The sequence below is a fragment of the Ursus maritimus genome (genome assembly GCF_017311325.1).
Source record: "Ursus maritimus isolate PB19 chromosome X unlocalized genomic scaffold, ASM1731132v1 scaffold_X1, whole genome shotgun sequence".
In the NCBI taxonomy this organism is placed as follows: Eukaryota; Metazoa; Chordata; class Mammalia; order Carnivora; family Ursidae; genus Ursus; species Ursus maritimus.
In genome coordinates, this window is record NW_024423319.1 from 76,831,877 (window position 1) to 76,850,124 (window position 18,248).

The 18,248-nt window shown below is 36.6% G+C and overlaps 1 pseudogene; it reads right to left on the reverse strand.

Moving 5' to 3' along the window:
- Nucleotides 1-9,679: 9,679 nt before the first annotated feature.
- LOC103674307 overlaps nucleotides 9,680-18,248 on the reverse strand; it is a 74,817-nt pseudogene continuing 66,248 nt past the window's right edge.

The following is an 18,248-nucleotide window of genomic DNA, read 5'->3' on the forward strand; positions in this document are numbered from 1 at the left end:
ACACACACACACACACACACACACACACACACACACACACACAGAAGAATAGACGAGATTCTGCCACAAAAAAGATGAGATTCTGCCATCTGTGACATGAGTGGACTTAGAAGATATTATACTAAGTGAGATATGCCACACAAAGCAAGATAAATACCATTTTATTTCACTTATATGTGTACTAAAAAAAAAACGGAAAAAATGGACAAGCAAACAAAAAACATTAATAGACCCATAAATACATAGAACAAATTGATGGTTGCCAGAGGAGAGGAGAAGGGGATGGTTAAAATGTTTCAAGGCGATTGTGAAATACAGGCATCCAGTTGTGTAATGAATAAATTATGGGGATGAAACATACAGTGTAGGGTATAGTGTCAATGATACTTTAATGGTGTTGTATAGTAACATATGGTAGCTACACTTGTGTTGAGCATAGCATAACATAAATTTGTCCCATTACTAAATAGTATATCTGAAACTAATGTAACATTGTGTGTCAAACATACTTCAATAAAAAAGGTATTTATCTTTCTCTGACTTATTCTAATTAACATTATATACTCTAGATCCAGTCTTGTTGTTGTAAATGGAAAGAACTGATTCTTTTTTATGGGCTGGGTAATATTAAATTCTATGTATATATACCACATCTCCTTATCCATTCATCTATGGATGGACACGGGTTGCATACATATCCTTGGCTATTGTTTTTTTTTAAATATTTTATTTATTTATTTGACAGAGATAGAGACAGCCAGCGAGAGAGGGAACACAAGCAGGGGGAGTGGGAGAGGAAGAAGCAGGCTCATAGCAGAGGAGCCTGATGTGGGGCTCGATCCCATAACGCCAGGATCACGCCCTGAGCCTAAGGCAGACGCTTAATCGCTGTGCCACCCAGGCGCCCCTATCTTTGGCTATTGTAAATAATGCTGCAATAAACATAGGAGTACATACATCTCTTTGAATTAATGTTTTTGCTTTCCCACCAACAGTGCATGAGGGTTATTTTTCTCATGTCCATGCCAACACTTGTTGTTTCTCATGTTTTTATATTATACATTCTGACAGGTGAGAGGTAATATCTCATTGTGGTTTTGATTTGAAGTTCGCTGATGTTTAGTGATATTGAGCATCTTTCTATATGAAGGGATTACAAGTACACCTACCACCAGAGAAGGCAAGATGGCAGTGGAGTAGGAGGACCCTTGGCTGGCCTTATCCTACAAATACAACAAAGATAACTATAAAATCATCCTAAATACCCCAGAAGTTGATCTGAAGACCGGCAGAACAAACTTCACATCTAAAGGTAGAGAAGAGGCCACATTGAAGAAGACAGGTACTGTGGAGACATGCTTTAGGGGACAAATGGATCCTGGCTGCTGTGGAGTGGAGGGAGCCATGGTCATGGAGAAAGTTGAGAAAGAGAAGTACACAGGGGAATGCACTAGGAGAATGATTCCCATTAGACATTGGCTTGCAAAGTGAGAGGGACTGACTTTCATGAGTTCTTGCAACCAGAGGGGCTTGAAGACTGAAGTTTTAACTTTCAGCAGGCTGGGCTCTGGGAGAGTCCAGAAGCATCGAGGCTACTCTTTGAGAGGAGGCAGGCAAACAACCTGGGGACATGCAGTGTGGAAACAGAAATATGAAGAGCACCTGGGGCACACAGTTGGAAGATTACTTATTCTTCTCAGAGCATGCCCCTGAGAGGCAGTATTCATGGAGAGACCTCTATGGGAACAAAGGAGCTGGGCTGTGCATTTACCTCCACTGCCCCTCAGCATAAACACAGAGCCACCTGAGGAAAGCACCACAACATGGAAACTGGCTGCCTAACTTGATTACATTAAGCCAACCCTGCTGCAAGAAAGTGGAACTGCCCTACTCAGTCACAGTTACCTCAGTTCCAGCACAGTGGGCCCCTCCCCCAGATCAGCATAAACCTCTGCCCACGCTTCTTCCAACCAGAGAGTTTTGCAGAACCTCAGTTCCACTAGAGCAATGGACAGATCATCTAAGCAGAAAATCAATAAGGAAACAATGGCTTTGAATGACACTGGACAAGATAGACTTAACATACATTCAGAACATTTCATCCTAAAGCAGAATACTCATTCTTTTCAAGTGCACATGTGCCATTCTCCAGGATAGATCACATACTATGTCACAAGTCAGGACTCAACAAGTACAAAAAAACAGATCATACATACCATGCATATTTTCTGACCGCGACGCTAAGAAACTAAAAGTCCATCATAAGAAAAAATCTGTAGACCACAAATACATGGAGGATAATTAACATGCTACTAAACATGAATGGGTCAATGAGGGGGAAAAAAGAAATTAAAAAAATACATGGAAACAAATGAAAATCCTATGTGGGGAAAAACTGAGAGCTTTTCCTCTATGGTCAGGAACAAGACAGGGATGTTTACTCTCATCAATTTTATTCAACATTTCATTGAAGGTCTAGCCATAACAATCAGGCAACAAAAAGGAAATAAAGGGCATTCAAATCAGCAAGGAAGAAGCAAAACTTCCACTATTTGCGAAAGACATGATACTTTATAAAGAAAACCTGAAAGACTCCACCAAAACACACACACACACACACACACACACACACACACACACACACACACACACACAAAACCAAAAACCTGGCAGAACTGGTGAACAAATTTAGTAAAGTCAAAGGATACAAAATCAACATACAGAAATCTGTTGCATGACTACACATCAATAACAAAGCAGCAGAAAGAGAAATCAAGGAATTGATCACATTTATAATTTCACCAAAACCATAAGATACCTAGGAGTAAACCTAACCAAAGAGGTGAAAGACATGTACCCTGAAAACAATAAAACCCTGATGAAAGAAATTGAAGATGACACAAAGAAATGGAAAAAAAATATGTGCTCATGAATTGGAAGAACAAATATTGTTAAAATGTCTGTATTACTCAAGGCAATCTACACATTTAAAGCAATCTCTATCAAATAGCCACCAGCATTTTTCACAAAGCTGGAACAAACAATCCTAAAATTTGTATGGAACCATAAAAGATCCTGAATACCAAATCAACTTTGAAAAACAAAAGCAAAGCTGAAGGAATCACAATTCCAGACTTCAAGTTATACTACAAAGCCATAATGATTAAGATAGTATCATACAAAAGATAGACACATAGATCAGTGGAACAGAATGGAGAACACAGAAATGAACCCAAACTACATGGGAAATTAATCTTTGACAAAGAAAGAAAAGAATATCCAATGGGAAAAAGACAGTCTCTTCAACAAATGATTTTGGGTAAACTGAATGGCTACATGCATGAAACTGGACCACTTTCTTACATCATACACAAAAATAAATACAAAATGGTTTAAAGACCTAAATGTGAGACAGTAATCCATCAAAATCCTTGAGGAGAATACTCCTCAAGGCAGTAAATTCTTTGACCTGGGCTATAACATTTTCTTACTTGTTATGTCCTCTGAGGCAAGGGAAACAAAAGCAAAGATAAACTATTGGGATTACATCAAAATAAAAAGCTTCTGCACAGTGAAGGAAACAATCAACAAAACTAAAAACTAAAAGGCAGCCTATGGAATGGGAGAAGATATTTGCAAATGACATATATGATAAAGGGTTAGTATCCAAAATCTATAACAAATTTATCAAATAACACCTAAAAACAAATAATCCAGTTAAAAATGTGTGGAAGACATGAATAGACATTTTTCCAAAGAATATATACAGATGGCCAACAGACACATGAAAAGATTCCCAACATCAGTCATCATCAGGGAAATACAAATCAAAACTACAATGAGATATCACCTCACACCAGTCAGAATGGCTAAAGTTAATAACATAAAAAACAATAGGTGTTGGCAAGGATTGGAGAAAAGGGACCCTCTTGCACTGTTGGTGGGAATGCAAACTGGTGCAGCCAATGTGGAAAAGAGTATGGAAGCTCCTAAAAAGTTAAAAATAGAACTACCCTATGACCCAGCAATTGTAGTATTTGGTATTTATCCAAATGATACAAAATAATAATTTGCACCCCAATGTTTATAACAACATTATCAACAATAGCCAAATTATAGAGAGTGCCCAAATGTCTTTGACTGATGAATGGATAAAGAAGATGTGATATATACATACAATGGAATATTACTGAGCCATAAAAATAATGAAATCTTACCATTTGCAAGGACATGAATGGAGCTAGAGAGTATTATACAGCGCAATATAAGTCATTCAGTGTAAGATAAATACCATCTGCTTTCACATATGTGGAATTAAGAAATACAACAAATGATCATAGAGGAGAAAAGAAGAGAGGAAAACCAAGAAACAGGCCCTTAATTAGAACAAACTGATGGTTACCAGAGGGGAGGTGGGCAGAGGGATGGGTTTGATAGGTGATGGAGATTAAGGAGTGAACTTATGATGAGCACTGGGTGTTGTATGTAATTGTTGAATCACTAAATGGTACACCTGAAACTAACATTACACTGTATGTTTAGTAACTGGAATTTAAATAAAAACTAAAAAAGGGAAAAAAAGAAAAAAAACAGAGAAAACAGTAGAAATATTAAATTCAGAGAATTTTTTTAATAATACAGAAATGTTATATCTTCCCAATTTTGCAAATTGTTTTCTCATTACCAAACAATCTCACCCAAACTAAAATCAAAATACTACATAAAATTTAATGTGCTTAGGATACACCCAACACTGCAATTTATTCTAATGGAATGCTTGTATTTGAATATTTTTTTAATATTTCTAGTTCACAGTCATGTAAGGTAGTCATTAACTTTACAGAGATTTGATAAGTGGAAGGATATATTTCCAGGTTATTTTGTGGTGGCAAGAAAATAAAAGCTGTATTAGCAATTAATGGACTAAAGCAAAATGAACTTTAAGAAAAAAAAAGAAATGAAACAAATGAGCAAAGGGAAAAAAGTGAGAGAAGCAAACTAAGAAATAGACTCTTAACTAAAGAGAACACACTGATGGCTACCAGCTGGGAGGTGGGTTGGGGAATTTGTTAAATAGGTAATGGGGATTAAGGAGTGCACTTGTGATGAGCACTGGGTATCATATGGAAGTACTGAATCATTATGTTGTACACCTGAAACTAATGTTACACTCTATATCACCTAACTGGAATTTAAATAAAAATTATTTAAAAAGTTAAAAATATAAACACCCTATGATCCGGCAATCACACTACCATGTATATACCCAAAGAATACAAAGGGGGGGGGGTAATCAGAAGGGGGAATAAAGCATGAGAGACTATGGACTCTGAGAAACAAACTGAGGGCTTCAGAGGGGAGGGGTGTAGGGTAATGGGATAGACTGGTGATGGGTAGTAAGGAGGGCACGTATTACATGGTGCACTGGGTGTTATAAGCAACTAATGAATCATCGAACTTTACATCAGAAACCAGGGATGTACTGTATGGTGACTAACATAATATAATAAAAAAACATAAAAAATGAATTTAAAGGGATACATGCAATTTGCTGTTTGTAGCACCATTATTTACAATAGCCAATTTAGGGAAACCACCCAAGTACAAGTGTCCATCGATTGGTGAATGGATAAAGAAGATGTAAAATATATATATATATATATATATATATATATATATATATATATATATACACACACACACACAATAGAATATTACTCAGCCATAAAAAGAATGAAATCTGCCATTTGCAACAACATGGATGGAGTTAGAGAGGATTATGCTAAGCAAAATCAGCCAAAGACAAATACCATATGTTTTCAATCATATGTGGAATTTAAGAAACAAAATGAATGAGCAAAAGGAAAAAAAGAGAGAGAGAGAGTGTGAGGCAAACCAAGAAACAGACTCAACTATAGAGAACAAACTGTTGGTTACCAGAAGGGAGATTAGTGGGGGAATGGGTGAAAAAGGTAACAGGCAGGGGCGTCTGGGTGGCTCAGTCAGTTAAGCGTCTGCCTTCTGCACAGGTCATGATCTCAGGGTCCTGGGATCGTGCCCCGCACTGGGATCCCTGCTCAGCAGGGAGCCTGCTTCTCCCACTCCCTCCACCTGCTGTTCTGCCTTCTCTCTTTCTCTCTCTCTCTCTGTCAAATAAATAAATAAGATCTTTTTAAAAAGGTGGTGGGCATTAAGTAGTGCACTTGTGATGAGTACCAGTATTGTATGGAAGTTTTGAATCACTATGTTGTATGCCTGAAAGTAATATTACACTGTATGTTAACTAACTAGAATACAAATAAAAACTTAAAAAATAAAAAAAATAGATTCAGTATGACACATACAATATGATATCATTTATGGAACTTAAAGTATAATACACATATTTATATTCTATATTGCTTATGAATATGTATGTAAATGTATAAAAATGGACCGGGTAAAGATATACACTAAAGCTGAAGCAGTGATTTCTACTTGGGTAGTGAGATGTCAGGGATAGAGAATGACATAGTGGACAACTAGTTATTTCCTAAATACCTTACACCTTCTCATTTCTTTGTACAAGTTGTACTTTATTCCTGGAATACTTTCTCTATGAGTCTATTTGTCAAAAGACTATCCAATTGCAGGTCAGAAGGAGTACGATGATATATTTGTAGTAGACAGGGGGAAAAACACACACCCTGCCAACCAAGAATACTATACCTTGCCAAACTGTCTTTTCAAAGATGAAAAGGAAATAAATATTTTCCAGAAATGCTAAAGGGATTTCTTAAAATCCCTGGTAAAGGAAAATATGAAGACAAATACAAAATATTGTAACACTGCATAAGTGGCAAGTAATTCACTTTTAATTTTAGTATAATTTTTAAGATCTTATTTATTTATTTGAGAGAGAGAGAGAGAGCATGAGCAGAGGAGAATGGCAGAGGGAGAGAGAGAAGCAGGCTCCCCACTGAGCAGGGAGACTGACACAGAGCTCAATCCCAGGACCCTGAGATCATGACCTGAGCCAAAGGCAGATGCCTAACCAACTGAGCCATTCAGGCACCCCTAGTATAAAAATTATAGGAAAAAAGTACTAAAAACAACATAATTACAAAATATGTTAATTGATATACAATATAAAAAGATGTAAATTGTAGCATTAGTAAGAATGTGTGGAGTGAGAAGTAAAAGTGTACTTTTTTTAATGTTTTTTTTATTATGTTAGTCACCATACAGTACATCCCTGGTTTTTTATGTAAAGTTCGATGATTCATTAGTTGCGTATAACACCCAGTGCACCATGCAATACATGCCCTCCTTACTACCCATCACCAGCCTATCCCATCCCCCACCCCCCTCCCCTCTGAAACCCTCAGTTTGTTTCTCAGAGTCCATAGTCTCTGATGCTTCATTCCCCCTCCTGATTACCCCCCTTTCTTTATCCCTTTCTTCCCCTACCGATCTTCCTAGTTCTTATGTTCCATAGATGAGAGAAACCATATGATAATTGTTTTTGTTTTTTTAAAGATTCATTTATTTATTTTGAGAGAGAGAGTGAGCAGGGGGAGGGGTAGAGGGAGAGGGATAGGGAAAATCTCCAGCAGACTCCCTGCTGAGCATGGACCCCCCCCCCCACATGGGGGCTCGATCCAATGACCCCAAGATCATGATCTGAGCCAAAATTCAGGGTCTGACTCTCAACCTACTGAGCCATCCAGATGCCCCAAAAGCGTACTGTTTTGTATGGAATTGAAGCTATCATTAGTTTAAAATGGATTTTCATAACTATGACATTTATGTAAACCCCACAGTAACTACAAAGAAAATACCTATAAAAGATACACAAAGAAAGAGTAAGGAACCAAACTATATCAATATACACTGGAAAAAAAATCGATGAAACACAAAGAAAGACAATAGATGAAAAAACTTGGAAAAGAACTATAAAACAGATGAAAATAATTAACAAAATTGTGACAGTAAGTTCTTTCCTATCAATGATTACTTTAAATAAAAGTAAATTCCCCAATCAAAAGACATTGAGTAGCTGAGTGGACTAAAATAATATATCCAACTAGATGCTATCTACAAGAGACTCGCAATAGATTTATGGATACACAAAGGCCAAAATTAAAGAGATAGGAAAAGATACTCCATGCACACATATATAATCCAACAAAATGACAATAAATATACAAAGCAAGGATTCATAGAACTGAAGGGAGAAATACACAACAATACAAAAATGGTATGGGACTTCAATACTACATTTAAAAAAATTAAACAAGCTATTCTATTTTAATATCTTTTTTTACAATATGTCAATATGTTTATATTTTCCAACAGTTATTACTATTGTTTAAAAATATTTTCAGTTGAAACAAAAGCAAGTTATAGAAGAACAAAGGGTATGATCCCATTTATGCAAAGTTAAAATACAGCTACCTATGTTGTTCAGGGATGCTTTCATAGGTAGTAAAACTGTTTTTAAAAAGAGAGAAAGAGAAAAACAAGAAAATTATGCCACAGAAGTCAAGGCAATGTCTACCTTATGGTAGAGGTTAATGGATCTGGATGTGTTATTCGGCATTTGTAATCAGGAGGGGATATATGGGGAAACTTCTAGAGAGGTAGAAATGTTCTATTTCTCAATCTGATGACAGAAATCTTCACTTTATAAGTATTTATTAGATTATTCACTTATGCTTTTGGTACTTTATTCATACATTCTTCCTATTTTAATAAAAGATTAAAAATAAAATTGCCTTAGCAATTAAAATAAATAGGACAAATACTTGTGTTCAACAAAATTAAGAGAATGTCTACAGTAGAAATAGAATACATAGAGGAATTTTGTCTCTAAAATTTAAAATCACAAATGTACTATGTGATAATAGAATTTTAAAGCCATATGTATAGTCATTTAAAACAAGAGCAGTGGGAACAATTTATGGAACAAATATAAATATGCCCATCACAATCTAAAGTTCCAAGGACACTTCATGACTATAGGGAATAAATTAATTTACTAGTCAATAATGTTTTTTGTCCTTTCATTTGTAATAATGTCCAGTAAGGTTTGTAATACTAGTGACATGAATAATAAAATGTAACTCATATAGAGCACCAGAAAGAACTGTGCTATCACTACTCACTCAAACCCTAGATTCCCCATGTACAATTTTTAATTTTTAATATCAGAAATATTTTTTGCATACAGAAAAAACAATTTAAGAAATACAGACTGGTTCTCCCATACTCACTTAGAGTCTTATTATAATAGGAAAAACTTGCATGATTTAAATGTCATGAAATAATGTGAAATATAACTAGGTGAAACAGAGAAATGTAATCATGTTCTAGGATAGAAAGACCAAGTCTACTAAAGATCTAAATCACTTTCCAAATTACACAACACATTTCCATTTATATAACTTATTTTAAAAATTTTTTCAATTCAAATTCAATTTGTATTATTAGTTCCAGGGGTACAGTTTAGTGATTCATCAGTTGCATACAACACCCAGTTATCATTACTTCAGAACTTAGTCAAATGACTCTACATATCATCTTAATGAATAACATGCATTTTTTTTAAATTGAAAGAAAAATGTAATAAAATTTATCTTATCATCTATTAAATCAAACTAAATATTGCTCTATTCCCCTCAAATTTCAAACTGAATAACTATGTCTCATACCTATTTGCATATCTTAATGTATTAAGAGTATTTTCACAGGAATTGTAACAATCATTCAGGTATGATAATTTTCACCTATGAATGAATCTCTTAATGCCTGAGTGAGTTTACTTGCTCTGAAAGGAGTAAGATGTTTATTTCTACCTAAGGCTTTGATGTACTCCTTGAGTGCTAAAAGGCTAATAATTTCAGCACCTTCAAGCTTGGTTTGCCTGTCTACAGTGGAAGTATCAGCTTCTCATTCATGTTCAGCAAAATCAATGAGAGCAAAATTGCCATGTAATTTTCCTTTCTTTCTATGAATAAGTTGAAACACGGCATGGCTTCAAGATGAATGTGCATTTGCAGATGTTTGACCAGATGTTCTTCAACTCTTGCCTATGGCAATGAGTTTCAGTACATCTTCAACACATTTGACCTCCTGTTCCTGTAATCCCACCACTTGAACCTGCTGTTCAACATCTTCTAGCACTCTTAATTTTGTTTTCCTGTTTAGCAAGTCAAACATGTTTCCACCGTAAATTTCAAAAAAAAAAGTTGCATATGCTCAAAGTTCTAACTTCTTATAGTTTGGCTTCCTTAACATCAAAAAGACACCTTGACATTTTTTCTATCCATTTATCTGTTGATGTATAGCTGGGCTCTTTCTGTATTTTGGCTATTGTGGACATCGCTGCTATAAACATTGCGGTGCTTGTGTCCCTTCAAAACATTCTGTTTGTCTACTTTGGATAAATACATAGTAGTGCACTTGCTGGGTCATAGGGTAGTTGTATTATTAACTTTTTGAGGAATATCAAAAATAATAAAATCTTGCCACTTACAATGATGTGGTTGGAACTAGAGGGTATTATGCTAAGTGAAATAAGTCAGTCAGAGAAAGACAAATACTATACGATTTCACCATTATGTGGAATTGAAGAAACAAAAAAAGATAACATTGGGGAAGAAAAGGAAAAATAAAATAAGATAAAAAGAGAGAGGGGGGCAAACTATAACAGACTCTTAACTGTAGGAAACAATCTGAGGGTTGCTGGAGGACACGTGGGTGGGCGGATGGGGTAATTGGGTGATGGTCATTAAGGAAGGCACTTGATGTAGTGAGCCACTGGGTGTTTTTTTAATTATTATTATGATATGTTAGTCACCATTCAGTACATCATTAGCTTTTGATGTAGTGTTCCATGATTCATTGTTGCGTACAACACATAGAGCTCCATGCAATATGTGCCCTTCTTAATACCCATCACTGGGCTAGCCCATCCCGCCCCACCTTCCCCTTAAAACCCTCAGTTTGTTTCTTGGAGTCCATAATCTCTCATGGTTTGTCTCCTCCTCTGATTTCCGCCCCTTCATTTTCCCCTTCCTTCTCCTAATGATCTCCCTGCTATTCTTTATGTAGCACAAATAAGTGAAACCATATGATAATTGGCTTTCTCTGCTTCACTTAATTCACTTAGCATATTTCCTCCAGTTCCAACCATGTTGATGCAAAAGTTGGGTAATTGTCCTTTCTGATGGTTGAGTAATATTCCAATGTATATATGGACCACATCTTCTGTATCCATTCATCTGTTGAAGGGCATCATGGCTCCTTCCACAATTTAGCTATTGTGCACATTGCTGCTATGAACATTGGGGTGCATATGGCCCTTCACTTCACTACATCTGTATCTTTGGGGTAAATACCCAGTAGTGCAATGGCTGGGTCACAGGATAACCATATTTTTTAAATTATTGAGGAACCTCCATACTGTTTTCCAAAGGGGCTGTACCAACTTGCATTCCCACCAATAGTGCAAGAGGGTTCCCCTTTCTCCACATCTTCTCCAACATTTGTTGTTTCTTGATGTGTCAATTTTTGCCATTCTAACTGGCGTAAGGTGGTATCTCAGTGTGGTTTTGATTTGAACTTCCCTGATGGCTAATGATGTTGAACATTTTTTTTTTCATGTATCTCTTAGCAATTCATATGTCTTCTATGGTGAAGTATCTGTTCATGTCTTCTTTTTTTAAAATTTTTTATTATGTTATGGTAGTCACCATGTAGTACATCATTAGTTTTTGATGTAGTGTTGCATTATTCATTGTTTGCGTATAACACCCAGTGCTCCATGCAATACATGTCCTACTTAATACCCATCACCGGCCTAGCCCAATCCCCCAACCCCCTTCCCTTTGAAGCCCTCAGTTTGTTTCCCAGAGTCCATAGTCTCTTGTGGTTCATTCCCCCTTCTCCTCACCCCCCCTTCATTCTTCCCTTCATTTTCCTACAGATCTCCCTGCTATTTCTTATGTTCCATAAATGAGTGAAACCATATGATAATTGTCTTTCTCTGCTTGACTTATTTCACTTAGCATAATATCCTCCAGTCCCATCCATGTTGCTGCAAATGTTGGGTAATTGTTCATTCTAATGGCTGAGTAATATTCCATTGTATGTATGGACCACATCTTCTTTATCCATTGATCTGTTGAAGAGCATCTCAGCTCCTTCCACAATTTAGCTATTGTGGACAATACTGCTATGATCATTGGGGTGCACATGGCCCTTCTCTTCACTACATCTGTATCTTTGGGGTAAATACCCAGTAGTGCAATTGCGGGATCATAGGGTAGCTCTATTTTTAACTTTTTGAGGGACCTCCACACTGTTTTCTGGAGTGGCTGTACCAGCTTGCATTCTCACCAACAGTGTAAGAGGGTTCCCCTTTCTTCACATCCTCTCCAACATTTGTTGTTTTTGCCTTGTCAATTTTTACCACTCTAAGTGGTGTAAGGTGGTATTTAAATGTGGTTTTGAATTGAATTTCCCTAATGGCTAATAATGTTGAACATTTTTCATGTGTATGTTAGCCATTCATATGTCTTCTTTGGAAAAGTATCTGTTCATGTCTTCTGCCCATTTTTTGACTTGATTGTATTTTGGGTGTTGAGTATGAGTTCTTTATAGATCTTGGATACCAGCTCTTCATCCTTAGTGTCATTTGCAAATATCTTCTCCCATTCCGTGGGTTGCCTCTTTGTTTTGTTAAGTGTTTCTTTTGCTGTGCAGAAGCTTTTTATCTTGATGAAGTCCCAAAAGAACATTTTGTTTTTGTTTCCCTTGCCTTTGGAGACGTGTCTTGAAAGAAGTTGCTGTGGCCAAAGTCAAAGAGATTGATGCCTATGTTCTCCTCTAGGATTTTGATGGATTCCTGTCTCACATCGAGATCTTTCATCCATTTAGTTTTTCTTTGTGTATGGTGTGAGAGAATGGTCGAGTTTCATTCTTCTCTATATAGCTGTCCAATTTTCCCATCACCATTTATTGAAGAGAATGCCTTTTTTCATCAGATGTTTTTTCCTACTTTGTCAAAAATTAGTTGACTACAGAGTTGAGGGGCCATGTCTGGAGTTTCTATTCTGTTCTATTGATCCATGTGTCTGTTTTTTTTTGTTTGTTTGTTTTTTGGGGTTTTTTTTGCCAGTACCATGCTGTCTTGATTATCACAGCTTGTAGTATAGCTTGATTTCAGGGAATGTGATGCCCCCAGCTTTGTTTTTCTTTTTCAACATTTCCTTGGTGTTGGTCTTTTCTGATTCTGCATGAATTTTAGGATTGTTTGTTCCAGCACATTGAAAAATGGCACTAGTATTTTGATCAAGATGGCATTAAAAGTATAGATTGCTCTATACCATAGACATTTTAACTATGTTTATTCTTCTGATCCATGAGCATGGAATGTTTTTCCATCTTTTTTGTCTTCTTCAATGTCTTTCATCAGTGTTCTGTAGTTTCTAGGGTATAGGTCCTTCACCTCTTTGGTTAGGTTAATTCCTAGATATCTTATGAGTTTTGGTGCTATTGTAAATGTAATTGATTCCTTAATTTCTTTCTTCAGTCTCCTTGTTAGTGTATAGAAGGGCAACTTATTTATGTGCGCTGATTTTGTATCTTGCCACATTACTGAATTGCTGTGTGAGTTCTAGTAATTTGGGGGTGGAGTCTTTTGGGTTTCCACATAACATATCATGTCATCTGAGAAGAGAGAGAGTTTCACTTCTTCTTTGCCAATTTGAATGCATTTTATTTTTTATGTTGTCTGATTGCTGAAGCTAGGACTTCTTGTACTATGTTCAACAATTGAGGCAAGAGTAGGCATCCCTGTCATGTCCCTGGCCTTAAAGGAAATCTCTCAATTTTTCCCCATTGAGAATGATACTTGCTGTGGGCTTTTCATAGATGGTTTTTATGAAATTGAGGAATGTACCCTCTGTCCCTACACTCTGAAGGGTTTTAACCAGGAAAGGATGCTGTATTTTGTCAAATGCTTTTTCTACATCAATTGAGAGGACCATAGGATTCTTGTCTCCTCTCTTATTAATGTGTTCTCTCACATTGATTGATTTGCAAATATTGAACCACACTTGCATCCAAGGGATGAATCCTACCTGGTCGTGATGGATAATCCTTTTAATGCACTTTGGATCCTATTAGCTAGGATCTTGTTGAGAATGTTGGCATCCATATTCATCAGGGATATCGGACTGTAATTCTCCTTTTGATGGCGTCTTTGCCTGGTTTTGGGATCGAGGTAATGGTGGCCTCATAGAATGATTATGGAAGTTTTCCTTCTGTTTCTATTTTTTGAAACAGCTTCAGGAAAATAGGCATTATTTCTTCTTTGAATGTTTGGTAGAATTATCCATGGAATACCTCAGGCCTTGGACTCTTGTTTTTTGGGAGGTTTTTGATCACGGCTTCAATCTCATTATGCGTTATTGGTCTATTTAGGATGTCAAATTCTTCCTGTTTCAGTCTTGGTGGTTTATAGGTTTCCAGGAAGGCATCCATTTCTTCCAGGTTGCTTAATTTATTGGCATATAGTTGCTGATAATAGTTTCTCATGATTGTTTATATTTCCTTGGTGTTAGTCACGATCTCTCCTATTTCAGTCATAATTTTATAAATTTCTGTGTTTTCTCTTTTCTTTTGGATAAGTCTGGCCTGTGGTTTATCGATCATATTAATTCTTTCAAAGAACCAGCTTCTAGTTTCATTGATCAGCTCTACTATATTTCTGGTTTCTAATCCATTGATTTCTACTCTAAGCTTAATCAATTCTCTTTATGTCTGTGTTAGGTCTCTTCTTTTGTTGCATCTCTAGCTGTTTAAGGTGTGAGTATAGGGTCTGTATTTTATTTTTATTTATTTTTTTAATGATTTTTTATTATATTATGTTAGTCACCATACAGTACATCCCTGGTTTCCGATGTAAGGCTCGATGATTCATTAGTTGTGTATAACACCCAGTGCACCATGCAATACGTGCCCTCCTTACTACCCATCACCAGCCTATCCCATTCCCCCACCACCCTCCCCTCTGAGGCCTGTATTTTAGATTTTTCTATTCTTTTGAGTGAGGCTTGGATGGCTATGTAATTCCCCCTTAGAACTGCCTTTGCAGTGTCCCATAGGTTTTGTGCTGATGTGTTTTTGTTCTCATTGGTGTCCATGAATTGTTTAAGTCCTTCTTTAATTTCCTGGCTTACCTAAACATTCTTAAGCAGGTTGGTCTTTAGCTTCCAAGTTTTTGAGTTTCTTCCAAATTTTTTCCTGTGATTGAGTTCCATTTTCAAAGCATCGTGGTCTGAGAATATGCAGGGAATAATCCCAGTCTTTTGGTATCAGTTGAGACCTGTTTTATGTCCCACTATATGGTCTATTCTGGAGAAAGTTCCATGTGCATTTGAAAGGAATGAGAATTCTCTTGTTATAGGGTGGAATGTTTTGCATATATATCTATGAGGTCCCTCTCGGCCAGTAAGTCATTCAAAGCTCTTATTTCTTTTTTTTTTATTTTAATGTTTTTTTTATTATATTATGTTAGTCACCATACAATACATCCCTGGTTTCTGATGTAAAGTTCAATGATTCATTAGTTGCGTATAACACCCAGTGAACCATGCAATACGTGCCCTCTTCACTACCCATCACCAGCCTATCCCATTCCCCCCCCCACCGTCCATTCTGAAGCTCTGTTTGTTTTGCAGAGTCCATAGTCTCTCATGCTTCATTTCACCTTCTGATGACCCCCTTTCTTTATCCCTTTCTTCCCCTACCGATCTTCCTAGTTCTTATGTTCCATAGATGAGAGAAATCATATGATAATTGTCTTTCTCTGCTTGACTTGTTTCACTTAGCATTATCTCCTCCACTGCCATCCATGTTGAGGCAAATGTTGAGAACTTGTTCTTTCTGATAGCTGAGTAATATTCCATTGTATTTATGGACCACAACTTAATCCAGTCATCTGTTGAAGGGCATCTCGGTTCCTTCTACAATTTAGCTATTGTGGACAATGCTGCTATGAACATTGGGGTGCATATGGCCCTTCTCTTCACTACGTCTGTATCTTTGGGGTAAACACCCAGTAGTGCAATGGCTGGATCATAGGGTAGCTCAATTTTTAACTTTTTAAGGGACCTCCACACTGTTTTCCAAAGTGGCTGTACCAACTTGCATTCCCACCAACAATGTAGGAGGGATCCCCTTTCTCCACATCCTCTCCAACAATTGTTGTTTCTTGCCTTGTCAATTTTTGCCATTCTAACTGGTGTAAGGGGGTATCTCAGTGTGGTTTTCATTTGAATTTCCCTGATGGCTAATGATTTGGAACATTTTTTTCATGTGTCTGTTAGCCATTTGTATGTCATCATTGGAAAACTGACTGTTCATATCTTCTGCCCATTTTATGATTTTTTATTTGTTTCTCACATATTGAGTTTGAGAAGTTCTTTGTAGATCTTGGATACCAGTCTGTTATCTGTAGCATCATTTGCAAATATATTCTCCCATTCCGTGGGCTGCCTCTTAGTTTTTTGGACAGTTTCCTTGGCTGTGCAGAAGCTTATTATCTTGATAAAATCCCACAAGTTCATTTTATCTTTTGTTTCTCTTGCCTTTGGAGATGTGTCATGAAAAAAGTTGCTGTGGTCGATGTCGTAGAGATTGCTGCCTATGTTCTCCTCTAGGATTTTAATGGATTCCTGTCTCACATCGAGGTCTTTCATCCATTTGGAGTTTATCATTGAGTATGGTGTGAGAGAGTGGTCAAGTTTCATTCTTTTGCATGTAGCTGTCCAGTTTTCCCAGCACCATCTATTGAAGGGACTGTCTTTTTTCCACTGGATGATTTTTTCTGCTTTATCAAAGATTACTTGCCCAAAGAGCGAGGGTCCATTTCTGGGTTCTCTATTCTGTTTCTTTGGTCTATGTGTCTGTTTTTGTGCCAGTACCATGCTGTCTTTGTGATCACAGCTTTGTAGTACAGCTCGAAATCCGGCATTGTGATGCCTCCAGCTTTGTTTTTCCTTTTCAACAGTTCCTTGGCGATTCAGGGCCTTTTCTGCTTCCATACAAATTTAAGGACTATTTGTTCCAGTTCTTTGAAAAATGTCATTGGTATTTTGATTGGGAGAGAATTGAAAGTGTAGATTGCTCTGGGTAGCATGGACATTTTAACTATGATAATTCTTCTGATCCATGAGCATGGAATATTTTTCCATTTTTTGTGTTTTCTTCAATGACTTTCAAGAGTGATTTATAGTTTCTAGAATATAGGTCCTTTGTGTCTCTGGTTAAGTTAATTCCAAGGTCACGTATGGTTTTTGGTGCTATTGTAAATGGGATGGATTCCCTAATTTTTTTTTCTTCAGTCTCATTATTCATGTATAGAAATGCAACTGTTTTCTGAGTATTGATTTTGTATCCTGCCACATTATTGAATTGCTCTCTAATTTCTAATAGTTTGGGAGTGGATTCTTTTGGGTTTTCCATATAGAGTATCATGTCATCTGTGGAGAGAGACATTTTGATTTCTTCTTTGCTAATTTGGATACTTTTATCACTTTTTGTAGTCTGATTGCTGTTGCAAGGACTTCTAGTACTATGTTGAATAGTAGTGGCGAGAGTGGGCATCTTTGTCATGTTCCTGATCTTAAGGAAAAGGCTTCCAGCTTTTTCCCATTGAGAATGATATTTGCTATAGGCTTTTCATAGATGGTTTTTATGAGATTGAGGATTGTACCCTCTAACCGTATACTCTGAAGGGTTTTAATCAGAAAAGGATGCTGTATTTTGTCAAATGCTTTTTCTGCATCTATTGAGAGATTCATATGATTTATGAATTTTTCGTTCTGGATAAAATCTAAGACACTGAGATTTGCGAATGTTCAACCACCCTTGCATCCCAGGGATGAATCCCACTTGATCATGATGGATAATCCTTTCAATGTACTGTTGGATTCTATTTGCCAGGATCTTATTGAGGATTTTGGTGTCCATATTCATTAGAGAAATCGGTCTGTAATTCTCCTTTTTGTTCGGTTCTTTGCCTGGTTTGAGGATCAAGGTAATATTGGCCTCATAGAATGAGTTTGGTAGATTTCCTTCTGTTTCTATTTTTTGAAATAGCTTTAGGAGAATAGGTATTATTTCTTCTTTGAATGTTTGGTAGAATTCCCCAGGAAAACTGTCCGGTGCTCGAGTTTTTTTTTTTTTTTTTTTTGGAA